This window comes from Castor canadensis, chromosome X (genome assembly GCF_047511655.1).
Source record: "Castor canadensis chromosome X, mCasCan1.hap1v2, whole genome shotgun sequence".
Taxonomy (NCBI): Eukaryota; Metazoa; Chordata; class Mammalia; order Rodentia; family Castoridae; genus Castor; species Castor canadensis.
In genome coordinates, this window is record NC_133405.1 from 37,702,947 (window position 1) to 37,717,379 (window position 14,433).

A 14,433-nucleotide genomic window follows, 5' to 3' on the forward strand; every position below is an offset into this window, starting at 1 on the left:
TCATAGAGATAATTAATCCCCAATAATATGTATATGCATATAAATACGTATAACAATTCTTAAGTGATTTTTATACACATGATAAAATTAGACTCAGTAATAGTTTAACGAGTTGAGAAAGAGGTACTTAGGAAAGTGGCCGAATCACCTTCATTGCTAGATTTAATTACTGGGAGACATTCCAAAAGCTAATCTCTACCACTTAGAATTCTGGGTTTGGGTTAATTGACCCCTGAGGCTGTTCCAGTGATAATTCTTTGGTATTATATTGCACATGTCAAGGGAGTAAATCACTTTTATATGGATGTGGATGGATCATAAAGCAATAAAAATGCTAATGTTCTGGAGACAAATCCAGAGCTTTGTAGTGGTCAGGTTACTTTCGGACCTTAGGTGGGAGCTGCTTGCCCATGGTGCATGAATCAAACATTTTCAACTGCCAGTTTCCTTACTCCACAGTGAAACTGGCTTCTGGAGAATATTTTATTTAGTTTCCATAAAATCAGTTATATTCTTGGTCAGGAAAGACCACCAAATGTAGGCTCTTTCTTGTACTTTTAATCACAAATTGTTTCTTATATAGGGAGTTTTCCTATTTAAAAGTATCCAAGAAAGATTTCCAATGCTTCTGCCAGTACGCTTTGGGAATTGATGTTTTAAACAGCTTTGTTACATAAATGAGGAAACTGAGGCCAAGAGGTGTTAACTCAGGGATTACACTAGGTCACCCAGCTTGAAGTGTAGAAGAGGCACTGTTAGCTACTTTTTGCCCTATTTCAAGCTATGGCTCTCCAATTCACCATATCTGTGATGGCATAAAGTGCTATACATATCTGGTCTTTTTGTCTAAGATTTTACCTTTAACATTTTCAGCCAATTAATATACATAAAAAGAAAATACAAATATTTCCTGTAGTAATTAACAAGATGGATAAAGTGACCTTGAATATGGGGTGCCTGATATTTTATGAAAACCTGTAATGGCATCAAGAAAAGAAAAAGCACATCTTGAGTTGGATATAATTTATATTCTTCTTTGTCCTTTTTTTCAGGGATAATCCTGTTTGATCTCTTACATTTACAAAAGAAGTCATAGATAAAATAGAACACTCTATAAAAATGACTTGGTTTGAACATATTCTACGAAGTTCCCCTTTGTCAGTTACAAGGCCTTGTATAGCTCCGCATATGGTTTTGATCTTAAATGTTCCCCTAAAACTCATGTGTTGAAACCTTCCTGCCCAGATGATGGCACTATTGGGAGGTGGCTGAACCTTTAGAAGGTGAAGGAAGTTAGGTCATTGGGGGCTTGCCCTTGAAGAGTATATTAGGACTCTGACCAACTTCCTCTCTCTGTTTCCTGGCCACTGTGAGGTGAGTAACCTTGCTCCACCATATGTCTCCCAGTTTGATGCACTGCCTCACCATATGCCCAAAATGACAGGGCCAAGAAACCATGGACTAGAACCTCTGAAAGCATGAGACAACATATATCTTTTCTTCCTTTAAGTTACTTATGTCAGGTATTTTTATCATAGCAGCAGAAAGCTGACTAGCACAGCTTGGAAATGAAAAGCCTCTGAAGACTGATGGCAGCATATTTTGGTGATATGAAGATGAACCAATTCAAATAAGTCATTGGCATTATCTGTTATAATTTTTCTCATGTGAGGATGGTGGCTAGAGAAATATTACTATTAACTACTCTTCTCCTAAAGCATGCCATCACTGGCCTGTGACTGTTGGAATTGGGTTCAGTCCCTGGAGATTATGCAAATAGAGGAACCCTAGAGGTTTCAGATGAGGGAGACAGGTAAATTCCCCCTTTCATAAAACCATATGGGGCATCTTTCCTTCCTCACTTCAAAGAAAGATGTTTCCAGTCTCCTGATTCATATTTACCATTTCATTTAGATTTTCCATGTCGATGTAACTCAGAAACCAATATCCCAAAGTATGGTGCTTTGGTATGCTAATTACTTTAAATTGAAGGCAATTGGGGATTAGAAAAACGGTGGCATTGGCTTTTACTGAGATCAGATTCTTCAGAAAGATTCAATTGTCCTGAATGTCTTCGCCCAATCTCTCATCAATTGGGAGAGATTGATTTATATCACAGGAAAAAAAACTAAAGGGCAACACCTTGTCAAGAGGGATTTTGCCACAATCCATCACTTCTTCTTAGGGCTGCTACCTGAAAGGTTTTATCTGCATGAAAAGATATTTTCCACCATGCATTTCCTTCCCTTTTCACTCCCTTAACCTGTTATCTTCCCATGGAATACCCAAGCCCATATTTCTTTCTGGAGCTAAGGTTACTACAGGCATATTTCAGAAATATTGTGGGTTCAGTTCTAGAACACAGAAATAAAGGAAAAATCTCAATAAAACAGGTCACATGAATTGTTTGGTTTCCTAGCACATATAAAAATTATGTTTACACTCTCCATCAGTCTACTAAATTGAAATAGCATTATTTGTAGAAAACATATGCCTGATTTAAAAAATACTTTATGGCTAAAAAATGCTAATGATCCTTTGACCCTTTAGTGAGTCATAATCATTTTGCTGGTGGGGGGTTTTGCTCTATGTTGATAGTTGCTGACTGATCACAGTAATGGAATCTGAAGTTTAGGGAATTGTCACAGTTTCTTTTCTTTTCCCCACCCAGTACTGAGAATAGAACCCAGGGCTTCACACATGCTAGGCAAGGACACTACCACTGAGTTAGACCTCCAGCCCTTGGTCTGTTTTTTTATTTATTTTCTTTGTAATTTTATTTTTTTCCTATAGAGTCTTGCTAAGTTGCCCAAGCTGGCCTGTATTTCACAACCCACCTGCCTCAGCCTCCTAAGGCTGTGTGCCACAAAGTCCAGTGGTAACTTCTTAAAATAAGAATTTCTTTAAATAGCAAATTTTGCTGCACTGGTTGACCTTTCTTCTTACAGATTTCTTTATAGTGTGTGCCATTCTTTGAGAGCAGCTTATCCATGGTAGAATTAGTGTCAAAATCGGGGTAAATCCTCTGAAATCCTGCAGCTTCTTTATGTACTAAGTTTATATAACATTCTAAACTCTTTGTTGTCATTTCAACAATATTCACAGTTTCTTCACCAAGAGTAGATTCTTTGCTCAATCATAAGAAACAAATCCTCATTCATTCAAGTTTTATCATGAGGTTGCAGCAATTAAGTCACATCTTCAACCTCTACTTCTGATTCTAGCTCTCTTGCTATTTCTACCATATGTGTAGCTACGTCCTCCTCTGTAGTCTTAAAACCCATCAAAGTCATCCACTAAGGTTGGAATCAACTTCTTCCATACTCTTCTTAATGTTGCTATTTGGACCTCCTCAAGAATAATGAATGTTTTTAATGACACCTGGAATTATAAATTCTTTCCAATAGGTTTTCAATTTGCTTTGCACAGATTCATTAGAGAAATCACCATTTATGGTTTCTATAACTTTATAAAATGTATTTCTTAAATAATAAAACTTGAAGATTGAAATTACTATCCTTGATCCATGAGCTGCACAATGTACTTTGTGTTAGCAGCCATGAAATCAATATTAATCCCATTTACATCTCTGTCAGAGTTCTTGGATGCAGTGTCAATGAACAGCAACATTTTTAAGGGAATCTTTTTTTCCCTGAGCAGTTGGTCTCAACAGTAGGCTTAAAATGTGTAGTAAACACTATTGTAAACTAATGTGCTGTCATCCAGGCTGTGTTGTTCCATTTATAAAGAACATGCTGAGAGGATTTAGTATAATTGTTAAGGCTCTAGAATTTTCAGAATGGCAAGTGAGCATTGGCTTTATCTTAAAGTCACTAGCTACACTGTCCATCAGAAACAGAGTCAACCTGTCCTTAGAAGTTTTGAAGCCAGTCATTGACTTCGCTGTAGTTATGAAAGCCTTAGATGCATCTTCTTCCGATGGAGGACTGTTTTATCTGCATTGAAAAGCTGTTGTTCAGTGCAGTCTCCTTCATCTATTATCTTAACTAGATTTTCTAGGTAACTTGCTGCAGCTGCTACATCAGCATGTGCTGCTTCATATTGTACTTTTATGTTACAGAAACTGCTTCTTTCCTTATACCTCCTAAGCCAATCTTCACTAGTTTCAAACTTGTCCTCTTCAACATCCTCACCTTCATAAAACTGGAGAGCTGTTCAGGCTTCACTCTAACCTAGGCTTTTGGCTTAAGGGAATGTTGTAGCTGGTTTGATCTTCTATCCAGACCACTAAACCTTTCCCCATATCAGCAATAAGGCAGCTTTACTTTCTAATCATTCATTTGTTCACTGAATAGTACCTTTCATTTCCATGAGGATATTTTTCTTTGCTTTCACAACTTGGCTGTTTGGTGCAGGAAGCCTAACTTTTGACCTAGTTCAGTATTCCACAGGCCCTCCTCACTAAGCTTCTTCCTTTTTAGCTTTTTAAAAATTCATTTATTCACATATGCATACATTGTTTGGGTCATTTCTCCTCCGTGCTCCCTCCCCCACCCTCTCCCCCGCCAACACTCCTCACTTCCAGGCAGAACCTGATCTGCCCTTATCTCTAATTTTGTTGAAGACATAAGCATAATAAGAAAGACAAAGCATTTTTGCTAGTTGAGCCAAGGAAAGCTATACAGAGAGATTCCTAGCAGATCATCATAACTTATAATACTAAGGAAAATAGTTGAGATACTGTGAAAATTACCAAAATGTGACACTGACACAAAGTAAGCACATGATGTTGGAAAAATGGTATCAATAAACTTGCTCTCCATAGGGTTACCACAAACTTTCAGTTTGTAAAAACTATAATATCAACGAAGTGTGAAAAAACGAAATGCAATAAAACAAGGAATGTCTGATTATAAACGTCAGTCATTTGCTCCCTCTTTGATTTTTAAATTTTGTGAGGTTCTCTTACATATGACATGCAATGAATTTGTATGCCTGTTCTACTGCTCTTTCTACTCTGTTTATTCCAGAGACTCAAATCATGGAATTTTCAAAGAGCAGAGTTAATGTATAAAAATCTCTAAAATGTTACCACTTGTTCCCTGTGTAGAATCTTGTTCCTTCAATATCTCTATTCTTTTGCACATTCAATGCCCTCTGTGTGCACATTTTTTACCCTCAATTTGCAAATTTTTTCAATATCTCCAGGCAAAAATAGAAAAGAAATTCTCTTTAATTATGACATTATAAATGGTACTTAGAAACTGTTTTTGCTAAAAAAGCACTGACTCCTTAGTTGGGCTAACTAAGTTAGCTAACTAACTTAGTTGTTAGTTGAGTTAACAAAAAGAAGGATAAAAGCTTGGCATCTCTGCCTCTGCCTCCAGTTTATATCTGTCTCTTTTCTTCTTGGATCTCTTTTACCTGCATTCACCTTGGGTTCCAGGAAGGAACATGGATAAGTAGCATCCTTATAATAAGGGAATAAAACTACTCCCAAGGAAAGGAATAGCTTTACCTCACAGGACAGATCACTCCCACCCCCAAACAAGGACAATTACCTATAATAATGAAGGTGTGCCTTAGAGCAGGAGAAATTATCCCATGGGAACCAGATTGCTCCCCTCAGATGACAGCAGTAACTACTTCTAAGTAACCATAGAACCCTTTGCAGAACCAGAACTGAAACAGTTACCAACTGGGCCACTTTAGCCAGGACTGCTTAATTATGCAAGCTTCTCTCCTTCTGCCCCAATTCTCCCTCTATTTAAACCTAAAGCTCATGTCTGCACCCTGGAAGATGGGCTGAAATGCTTACAATTTCTCTTTCCACAGCATGCCCATGTCATGTAATAAATCTTTATCTACACTTCACAACTACTAGTCTCTTTATTTGTCATATTGGGACAAGTGGTGGACCTGACATGATGAAACTCCTGTAGTTGGGTCTATCACCTGGAATTGTGGTTACCATATCTCCAGTGATGGCAGATATAAATTGAGAATAAAAGGCTTAATTTTCTCTATTGAAAATAAGCCTAATCTTAATTGTCATTATGAACTCCCTACTGTATAATGAATATATCATAATAAAAAACTTTAAAAAAAGAAAAAAAAGAAATAAGTCAGGTGCAATAGCTCATAGCTGTAATCCCAGCTACCAGCTATGCAGGAGGTGGAGATTGTGAGGATGTGATTTGCAGTTAGCCTGGGCAAAAAGTTAGTGAGACCCTATCTCAACAAATAAATGGGTGTGGTGGTACATGCTTATGATTCCAGCTATGTGGGAGGCATAGGTAGGAGAATCATGGTCCTAGGCCAGCCCTGGGCAAAAAGTGAGACACTATCTGAAAAATAACTGAAAGCTGAAAGGGCTGGAGGCATGGCTTAAGTGGTAGAACACCTGCCTAGCAAGTTCAAACCCCAGTACTGCCCAAAGAATAAAAATTTTAAAAGAAAGTAGACCTTTCATCTTCTTTCTCTTTTTTGTTTCAGAATTTCTTCCTCTGCTCTTTACTAAGACTGAATAAAAATTCTCACCAGTCTTACAAATCAAGAATTTTTCTTCATGGACTTGGGAGCTATCTTTCTGAAATGAAGGCATCAAATGAGATAGTGCCCTTGCCTCTTGTGGGAGGATAAGAGCCTAACCAGTCAAAGCTCCCATCCAATTTGCAAAACATAAGATTTCCTCTCCAATCAACTAATATAGGTGATCTCCTCAATTTCTATGATGAAGTTATGATGTATTATGTGTGATAAAAGGTGTTATCAATTCTTCTTACTTAAGAACTAGTTATTGTTTAACGTTAAAAACTTACACATAATGGGTTGGACCTGGTTAGTTATACAAAAGGGTGAAATTTTCTTTCTGTCCTTGCAATCTCTTAACAGACTGCTTGTGCTATGTATCACATTTTGGTTTAATGTTTATTCAATAATAAAACTGTTTTTACTTTACTACCTATATGGAAAGATTTTTCTGGTTTGGGAGATTTTGTTCCTTTTAATTACATTTCTCCAAACTTCCTAACTTGTCTACTTTAATTCCCTTTTTAGTAGCAAATTTCTTGAAGGGATAATTTACTCATTAGCTCAATGTTTACCAAACTTTGCTTTCCACTGAAATAAGCTTGAAAGTCTACTGATGGTGTGCAACCTGATTTAATTGGTATTTGCATTATGACTTGGGAATTGAGAATTTTAAAATGCCACCTGGTACTTTTTATAGGGTGTAACAGGTTTTGGGAACCACTACATTAACCCTTTTTCCTATGTCTTCAGCTCACACTGACTGAAAAATTTTATTCTGTTAAGTAGGTGAATGTATGAATAGACAAAGTTGAAACTAAATTCCTTCATTGAAGTTATCCATTGAGTCTAACAAACACTCTCTCCTTGATTAAACTTTGGAAAGGATCGTTTGAGCATGTTTCTTACCAGCCTAATTTCCTTAGCTTTGTCTTCAGCTTGCCTAGTCCAGTTGTAGCAAGAATGTTGTGAAGTCATTGTAGAAGAGGAAAAAATAATTTTCTCTCTGCTCTTCATTGTTCTTAGTTGAGACAGACTTCTGTAACAAAAAACAGATTAACAAGAGAAAAAAAGAAGTAAACTAACATGTTTCCCTTATGTATATATATATATATATATATATATATATATATATGGGAGACACCCAGAGAAATGAGTACACCTCAAACAAATGGCTTTGAATTCAGGTTGAATTCAGTGGAAACTAAGAAGGGTGTTCGGGGAAGCCAGTAATGGATAGATGATCAAGAAAACCAGGGTAAACAAGGGTAAGGTATATGATGCAGATCAAGTCAGCACTGCCTTCTCCATTGGTGAGAGTCTAGTGATTTGGAGTCAGCCTTCTCATTCTGGTATAGAGAGGAAGACACCCTTCCAAATGGAGAGTTCTTTATTGATGATAATTTCCCTTACCAAATGGTACATTCTCTGTTTGGTGAGATTCTCCTGAATCTGCAGTTTCTTAAAATAATTAGTTCAAAAAATCCTTATGTCAAAAGAAGCATATTTTGAGGTAGCATATTCTTGTCTCCTATAATCATATTTTAGGATGGCATATTCTGGTTTCCATCTGCTCAGAGAGAATTCACAACCCATGGTATTTGATTGCGCTTGATAGCTGATCAAATTCCTCGTGTCCTGACCTTGATATCACCTAGACACACCTCCAACAAGAATCCTGTTAGGTTAGTCTAGATAGAATTTCTATACCATTGATGTTTCCTCCTAATAATGTTGCCCTATTGATCTTCCCTCACGCTGTCCTTTGCCTAGACATCCTCATTTGTCTTTCCGTATTCAGAATTGAACCCAGTTCTATGCTGAGATCTATTTTTGTCTGTTTCAATAGGTCTTGAACAAAATGTGTTTTTACTGCTTTAGCTATTATCTGGGTTTGGTTTTCTTTAGCAAGTTTCCTCAATATGTAAAGTAAGGATTGTAACATTGCATGTTCTGACTCGTGTGGGATCTAAAAGGCTGATCTCATAAAAATAGAGAATAGAATTAGTGATTACTAGAGGCTGGGAAGTTCAGGGTCAAAGATGGTAGACATTTGATTATTATGCATAAATATACAGGTATGTAGGAGGTTTAAGTTCTAGAGTTCTTTAGCACAATAGAGTGAATATGGTTAACAATAATTTATTGTATATTTCAAAATGTCTAGTAGAGAGGATTTTCCATGTTTTCAATAGAAAGAAATAATAAATATTTGAGGTGGTAGATAATCTAATTACCCTGATTTGATCAGTGCACATTGCATGCATGCATGAAATATGACAGTGCACACCATGAGTATGTACAATGTGTCAATTAAAAATAATGCCATCTCTTACAGAATTATAATGAAGATCAAATGATATCATACATGTTAAGCACTTAGTATTCTGTAAATGTTAAGTACTCTTACACAAAATCCATTTTTTTTAGTACTTTCAAATTCTCTAGGCTTTCCCTTAACTGTTTATCATCCTTCTTTTGAAATTCTCTTCCTTTTTAGTTTCTATTGCATTGTGTTTTCTGGTTCATCTGTTTCCTCTTGATATTTCCTTCTCCTTTCCTTTTTTTATATTTTAATTATGAGTAATAGTCTCTCCTTATAACTCTTCCCTATGTAGTCTCATCCTTTGTCAGGGACTACAAGTCTAGCATTTGTGCAAATGTATCCCAGATTAGAGCAAAGTCCCTGACACCTATTAGCTAGTCAATAAATTTTTGTTGAAGGTATTAATTCTGCAATTCTGATGGTATCTTATTCCCAAACTTACAAAGACATGCTGAGCTGGATATCTCTAGCTGGATGTTATGCTACATCCTTACTCTTTCATCTTTTTTCTGTTTCCTATTCTTTAAACAGATAAGACACCTCTCAGTCACACAGATCTAAAAACTTGGAATCATGTTTGACTTCTCCCATGCCCTTGTCCTATGCAGCCATTCACATGCTAACTTGAGTCAAATTTAACGCCATATAATTTCTAGGAAATTACCTATCAACTAGTCTAGTTGCTTTTGGTTTCCTGGAAGTCAACTATTAAAGCAATTACTCCTCCTCGTCTCCTTTTATACCAACACATGTAAGAGATTTCTAAAAGACCAGCAAAATGGTTTTTAATTGATCACAATTGTCAACTTGTACTCTAGAAGCAGATGCAGGCAGGAGAAAGGTTTAGCAAATCCAATTTTGATATATAAATTACATTTTCTATTATGAAACACTGGAAGTTTCATAAAATCTGCACAAGAAATGTTAGAGGGCAAAATTTAGTCTAACAACTGGACAAAGATTTGAATGGTAGATACAGTAATTTCTGCCAGGAACAAAGAGAGGTACTATTTTTCATTGAAATATTTTTAAAGATACCATGGCAACTCCTGCATGTGAATAGATTTATTCATTTTCAAGGAAAAAGAAGGTAATAGTAAAATCATTGTTAAGTTAATAGTATACAATTTTTTGTTGAACACATTTGCTGTATTTAATTTTCCTATATTGTTAACAGTAGGGCCACTGTGTAGCGCATTGTTAATGGGCACTTTTATCATTAAACAGTTTGGTGTTCCTTAAAGCTGTACAGCATGGCAAGAAGCACGGATGACAGAATTGCATACATCTCAATTTTAGCTTAAACTCCTCCCTCAAGAATCTAGAAAAAAAAGTCAAAATAAACACAATATAAACATAGGAAGGAAATAATAAACACAAGAATGTAAACCAATGGAATTAAAAATAGAAGAATAATGGAGAAACTTCACTTAATAAACAGGTTCTTTGATTTAAAAGAAATCAATAAAATTGGTAAACCCCTGTCAAATAAAATTGGTAAATCCCTACTAACAAAAAAAGAGGAAAACATCCCACAAATCACGAATATTAAGAATGAAACAGGAGATTTAACTTGAGACCCTAAAGGTTCAAAGCAAATGCTATAAACTCTATACATATAAATTTAATCATGTAAAAGAAATTGGCGAATCATTTGAAAAATATAAACTGCCACAACTCAATGAATATGAAATGATTTAGATACTCTTAAAAGTAATAAAAGAATTGATTCTGTAATTTTAAAAAATAATAAAATTCATATTTCTAGTAAAGATGTTTTGACTGCAGAATTCTACCTAATATTTAAAGAGGAACTAACATGAATTTTGCACAAACTCTTCCAGAAACAGAAGAGGAAGGTGTACTCCCAAACTTATTTTATGAAACCAGTATTACAATTTAACACCAACCTAAAAAAGAGCAAAAAAGAAATTCTGATCTAAAATAAAATATCTTTAACAAATATTAACAAGTGTGCAGCATGACCAAATATCAGTTACTTCAGGAATAAACAGCTATGCTAAAATAAAAATTATTAAATACAGCACATAATGTTAATCAACTGAAGAAGAAAATCATAATGATATCAATTAATGAAAAAGCATTGAACAAAACTAAGCACCATTTAATGATAAAATGCTCAGAAAAATAGGAATTTAGGGAAACTTCCTTAATTTTATGAAAAGCATCCATAGAAAACTGCAGTTAGCCATATATTTATTTATGACTCACAGAACTCTTTCCCCTAAGATGGAACACAAAATAAGGGCATATGTTCTGACTGCTTTTATTCAAAACACAACTAAAAGCCAGTGCAGTAAGGAAGAAAATAAAAGTCATGCAGTTTTAAAAAGAAACTATTTTCAGGTGGCAGAATGTTCTATTTAAAAAAAGTCCCAAAGAATCTACTGAGAAAATCTTAAACTAATGATTTCAGCAATGATGCAGGATAACAGAAAATGCATGCTGAAAACCAACTATTTCTACATACTAACAATGAACACATATATACCAAGATTACAATCATTTTCAGTCATTCGAAAAGGTGCATTATTTAGATATAAAATTAATAAAACATGTACAGAGTTTTATGTTGAAAACTACAAAATGTTGATGGACGAAATTAAATGGGGGAATCCAAGATGGAGGATAGCTGAGGGACACACAAACCTTGAGCTCCACGATATCAGAAAAATACTTCAGAGTCATGCTAGCTAAACTTGGGCAATTCTGATTTTTTTTAGCCAAGTAAATTACCACCAACACATAAGGTGCACATAAAGTTCAATAACTGAAGCTTAAAACAGCTTTTCATTGCATATAACAGCCAGGGAAGTCCTGGCATGAGCTGGGACTGACACAACTGCTGGTCTTCCCAGGGAAAAGCCATCATTTCCCTTTTTTGGAAAATGTGGAGGAATATGGAGCAATCTGAGTTAGAATCTGTGATGCCCTGGACTCACACCATGTGGACACAGCCTATCTGCTGGACCTGACCCAACTACATGGGAGTGAATCTGCAACCCTACAACCCTACCAGGTGAGTGCCACAGATCACCAGTCCTTGAGGGAACCATATAGTCCGGCTGCAGCTGGTGGGCTCAAACACCCTGAGGCAACTCCCCCTAAGGCTGTCTGATAAGGAGGGGCAACAGTCATAGCCACATTGCCCAGAATACCAACTTTGAGAAGGTACAAAGACAGTGAGAAAGCAGCAAGTTGATTTTTCCCTCTTATTCAGTATTTTTATTTTGTCACTATTATTTTTATCTTTATTTTTACTGTCTTCATTTTCTCTCCTCCTTTTCTGCTACAATCCATTTTTACCTATCTCCCTCTTCCATTCTGTCCAAATATCAATCTGCTTAGCTTTCTCTTGCCCACTTTCCTTTCTCACTCTAATTTTTCTTCCATTCTTTCCTCCTTTCTCTACTTTCCTCTCCTTGCCTCCCCTTACCATTCACCTCACAGCCCCTATCTCCTTCAGACCCATGACTTGTTGAATAGTCAACTACACCAAATGTACACATTACCACCTTCCTTCCTATCCCTCCCCCACAACAAATGAACTATGCCTTAACATACATTAGGGCCTTATTACTCTATAGCCCCCACATCTTACACCCCTTCTCCCCTCACATCTGCCCTCCTTTTGCCACTTGTCCAGCATCATCTTTTTAACTACCCAAGTATCTATCTTTCTCCAAACAACTGTTATCTCCCCAATTTCCACTGTTTATGCCAAATATCACCAAGGGGCTCTCTATATATTATGTAGATGACTGGTCTGACATTGAATCTGTGAGTTTGTTATTGCTAAATTATGCCTCCAGGTTGGGAAACAGAAATAGCACAACATAGCTAATGACTAAGCCAGTCATAGCATAATAATTAACTCAAGGGAAGATAAGAGGTGATTAACACCCCCAACTAGCCAATCAACAACACAAGAGCAAGCACAAAATAAAAACATGGGAAGAAGAAGGCAGAGGAATACAATCCCTCAAAATATTAATAATTCAATAGAGGATTTAGTGGAAAATGAAGGAAATGAATCCCTACTTGCTGATCCCAGTAGAAAGATAATAAGTATGTCCACTGAGCTTAATGAGGAACTGTAAGGGGTGCTCAAAGAGCATCTCTAAAAGGAGCTCAAAGAGGAAATTACACAGGAGCTTGAAGATAAGCTTAAAGAGAACACAAAAAAACAAAAACAACTTAAAGAATATTAAGGAAACACAAATAAAAAACTTGAGAAGACACAGAAACAACTAAATGAACTCAGATATTATTTCTACAAACTGCAAAATGAAACTAAGGAGATTATTAAAGAAAGAGATAAATGAAATGAAGAAGACATCACAATATATGAAAGAGGGGTTTAACAAAGTTATGGAAAATCTCAGAAAAAAGAATCAAACAGAAATCAGGACATAAAAATTTACTTAAATCAAATTAAAAATCACAGTTGAAGGCTCCTCCAGGACATGAGAACAACTAGAAGACAGAATTTCAGGGCTCAAAGACAAAATAGATACTAAAGAAAAACTTAAGGATTCTTAGAACCCTCAAGAACTGCAAAAGGAATATGCAAGAATGCAACAATTCCATCAAAAGACCAAACCTGTGAATCATGGGCATTGAAGGATAAAGAGTGTAAGCCAAAGGTGTATGAAATATATTCAACAAAATAATAACAGAAAATTTCCCAAATCATGAGAAAGAGATGCCCATTTAGGTACAGGAAGCCTCCAGGACATCAAAGAGACATGACCAAGATGGAAACTCTCCACAGCATATTAAAGTTAAAACAACTAACCCAGAGAACAAGGAAAGAATATTGAAGGCTGTAAGAGAGAAAAATCAAATAATATATAAAGGCAAACCCATTAAAATAACATATTTCTCAACAAAAACCTTGAAAGCAAGAAGGGCATGGACTGAAGTACGTCAAGCACTGGAAGAAAACAATTTCAGTCCTAGGATATTCTACCCACAAAGCTATCATTCAAAATTGATAGAGGAATAAAAGTCTTCCATGATAAACAGAAACTAAAACAATATATGACTACCAAACCACCACTACAGAAGATTCTGAAAGTAATCCTACACTCAGAAGACAAAAACAAACATAACCATGAAAGAATAGGAAATATTAACCCTCAAGAGAAGAACAGACTAGTTATTGGAGAGTAGCATAGAATTAGCTGCACACACACAAATCCTCAAAAAATGAAAACAAATAAATGGTAAGAATCACCACATACCTCTCAATATTAACACTGAATGTTAATGGTCTCAACTTGACATCAAAAGACACCGTTTGGAAAACTAGATTGAAAAGGAAGACCTGAAAATCTGTTGTTTACAAGAAACCCAACTTATTGACAGAAACAAACACTGTCTTAGAGTGAAAGGTTGAAAGAAGATTTACCAAGATTTTAGCCCCCCATAACAGGCAGGAGTAGCAATACTTATATCAGATAAAGTGGCCTTCAAACCTAAATTAATCAGAAGAGACAAAGAAGGACACTTCATACTAATAAAAGGAGCAATATATCAAGAAGAAATAATAATCATTAATTTATATGCACCCAATGGCAGTGCACCTAACT